A 3,763-nucleotide genomic window follows, 5' to 3' on the forward strand; every position below is an offset into this window, starting at 1 on the left:
AATGTAACTTTCTCCTGTTTGCTTATCAAATTTTTTATATCTCTTTTATATCCAATCATAAAATTTCCCCCATATCTTAAAATATTCCGTATCCTCTTTCTCTTTAATCATTAAAGTTAATCTATTCATCTCTGCGCAGTCCAAAATTTTTCTAATTACTTCCCCTTCTAAAGGGATTTTCTCTGCTTTCCATCTTTGTGCAAATATTATTCTTGCTGCAGTTATTATATGTATAATCAAGTATACATTTTCTTTACTAATTTTCTCTGGTAGGATACCCAGTAGGAACAACTCAGGTTTTAAATCAATATGTTGTTGAGTCATTTCTTCTATTCATATCTTAATTCTGCTCCAATAATCTTTAGCTTTTGGGGAGCACTTTGAATTGGTAGCACCCAAATGGGGTGTTAAACGTCGCTTTCCACTCGTCCCCCTCCTTAATTCTAATTCTGATTATGTGGATGATGATCCAAGATGGTGCCGCAATGAGTCTAAAGTGCTGGCTTTCTTGGATTTTTAATTGTTTAACAAATGTAATTAATCCTATGAGCCCCCTATCTTTAGCCTGATGTGGCTAGCAAGCTTTCTTTGTGAATTGACAGGCTGGATTCAAAGTTTCCGCTTTCCACAACAGCTGAAGTTCTTCAGGCTTCCGATTGCAAGGTTGGATCCTTGTAGGCTGAGACAGGTGTCTCTGGCTCTAGTTTGACAATTTAGAGGGGAAAAAACAGACGTGGTGTTCTTTTTACTTTTAGTGGCTTGTGTGTTCTTTCCCTTTGCTTCTCTCTTCCTTAGGGGTTCTTTATTAATTGGGGGGGGGCTTTTCCTTTGGGGAAGTTGTGTCTTTTCTTACACAGTCAAGTAGAATTCTTCCATTCTGTGCCAGCTCCACCCCTCATGCTTTGCAATTGTCTTTTTGGTAACAGAAAAATCACTCTTCAAACTTTTTTAAAAAAATTAAGCCTTTATTATTAAAACAAAAGTTGGACATGGTGAAACCGTCTTGGTGATATCTCCGCCATACATAATATAGCATAAGTTTCTTATATCTTCAATATACATTACTACTTACTAATTCTATACACATACTTAACTTCTTTTACATGTTTACAGATACATACTATATTACATATATTACATCTTGTTTCAATCTATACATCCTTGTTCTTATCTGTTCCGACTTCCATTCCTTAAATCTAACCATTGATAAAAATTATTCCAAATCTCATAGTATTCTGTCTCTCGTTTATTTTTCAGTTCTAACGTCAGTCTATCACATTCTGCACCTTAAGTATGTTCTTTATTATTTCCCATTCTTTCGGTATGTTTTCACTCTTCCATTGTTGGGCATAAATTATTCTTGCTGCTGTTATGATATGCAGTGTTGAATATGTTAACCCTTAACCTTCTTTGATAATTCCTAATAGAAATAGTTCTGGTTTGAGTTATACTTTCTGTCCTGTCATTTCTTCTAACCACATTTGAATCCTTTGCCAATTTTTTTTGCTTTTCTACATGTCCACCATAAGTGGTAATAGGTGCCCGGTATTTGATCACATTTCCAGCATTTAGGTGATACATTTTTGTACATTTTGGCTAGCCTAGCTGGTGGTAGGTGCCACCTATAAAACATTTTATATAGGTTCTCTTTGTACGACGTGGCCAAAGTTAACTTCCTGTTTCTTTCCCACAATTTTTCCCACTTTTCCAATTTGATATTGTACCCAAAGTTCTTTGCCCATACCACCATCGTCTCTTTAACACGTTCTTCCTCCATTTTGTATTTTAATAAAAATTTATACATTGCTTTAATCACGTTTTCCTCTGTCCCCAATAAAAGTTTATCTAATATCGTTAAATTTCTAATGATGCCCCACGTTTTCATATCTTTCATATAACTTGACTGAATTTGTAAATATGACCACCATTCCAAATCTAACCCTTGTTCTTTTAGCTGCAGTCTCGATTTTAATCTCCCCTGTTCATCTAATATATTTTTATATGTTACAATTTTTCCCCAGTTGATAAGATTTGGATATACCACCACTTCTAGGGTGGAGACCCAGATCGGTATTTCCCTTATAGTTCTGCTTTTTTATTTTGTTCCATATCCCCAATAATGCCTGTCGTATGTGGTGTCTTTGGAAGTATTGATGTGCCTTATGTCTTTCATACCAGAGGAATGCATGCCATCCTGCTTGAATGTCATGACCTTCTAATGTTAATAATCTTTTGTTTCTTAGGGTTATCCATTCTTTGACCTAGGTAATCGTTGCCACTTGGTAATATAGTTCCCAATCGGGCAAATCAAACCCTCCTCTTTCTTTGGCCTCCTGAAGTAGTTTCAATTTAATTCTTGACTTTTTCCCCTGCCATATAAATTTCAACACAATTTTGTTCAAATTATCAAAATACTTTCTAATTTTATAGGTATATTTTTGAATAGGAAGAGTAATTTTGGCAAACATTCATTTTAATAGTCGCTTTTCTACCCATCAAGGAGAGTTGGATGTTTTCCCATCTCTCCAAGTCTGCTTTTATCTGATTTAATAATTTAATATAATTGTCCTCCTTAATCGATGTTTACTTTTAGTCCGACTATTTCTCCATATTCCTCCAGTACCTCCATAAACCTCAAACCCGATTGCAATGGTTCCTCTAGTATGAAGACTAAATCATCTGCAAAAGCTTGTAATTTATAACTTTCTCCTTTGATTTCCAATCCTTTAATCTGTGTATCTTTTCTTATTATTCTTGTTAGTACTTCCAAAGTCAATATAAATAACAACGGGGATAATGGACACCCTTGTCTTGTACCTTTCTGGATTTTAAATTTTTTTGTCACCTCTCCATTTACTATTGCTCTGGCCTCCTGTTTGGAATATATTGCCTTAAACATGTTTAAAAATTTATCACCAAAATCTATGTATCTTAGTTGTTGCAGCATAAAATTCCATTTGACATTATCAAAGGCTTTTTGGGCATCTACCACATGTGTCTCGCTGTGTATTTCATAATATTCTAGCGTATCAAGTATTGTTCTCATGTTGTTCCTAATTTGTCTTTTTGGCAAAAAGCCATTTTGATCCACATGTATAAATTCATTTAGAAACCTTTTCAATCTTTCAGCTATTATTGACATAAATATTTTATAATCTGTATTCAACAGTGAGATAGGCAGTGGTGGTATTCAAATTTTTTTACTACCAGTTCTGTGGATGTGGCTTATTTTGTGGGTGTGGTTTAGAGGTCATGTGACTAGGCGGGTGTGGCTTAGAGGTCATGTGACTGGGCAGGCATGGCTTCGTGGTCATGTGACTCGGCGGGCGTGGCTTCGTGTTCATGTGACTCAGTGGGCGTGGCTTCGTGGTCATGTGACTCGGGCGTGACTTCGTGGTCATGTGACCAGTGGGTGTAGCTCGCTGGTCATGTGACTGGGTGGGCGTGGCCAAGTCAACATCACTGACTTCTTTGCCCTAATGAATGACCTACAAAAAGAAGATATACAAAAAGGTAGTTTATTATTTAGTGCACTTACTATTTACATAAGAATAAAATAAGTACACAAAACAATAAAAGAGCTACACAAGTACTTACAGAAGAACGATGAAAGTGTTGTCTGTCTTCAACGTCACTGACCACCTTGCTTTAATGAATGACCTGCACCAAGAAGAGATACAGAAAGGAAGGTTTTAATTGCATGCACTTACACCTTACATAAGAATAACACACTGAAAGAGCTACACACAAGTACTTAGTTGTG

Source organism: Pituophis catenifer, unplaced genomic scaffold, assembly GCF_029215685.1.
Source record: "Pituophis catenifer annectens isolate HBS135680 unplaced genomic scaffold, rPitCat1.0.hap2 SCAF_5, whole genome shotgun sequence".
Lineage (NCBI taxonomy): Eukaryota > Metazoa > Chordata > Lepidosauria > Squamata > Colubridae > Pituophis > Pituophis catenifer.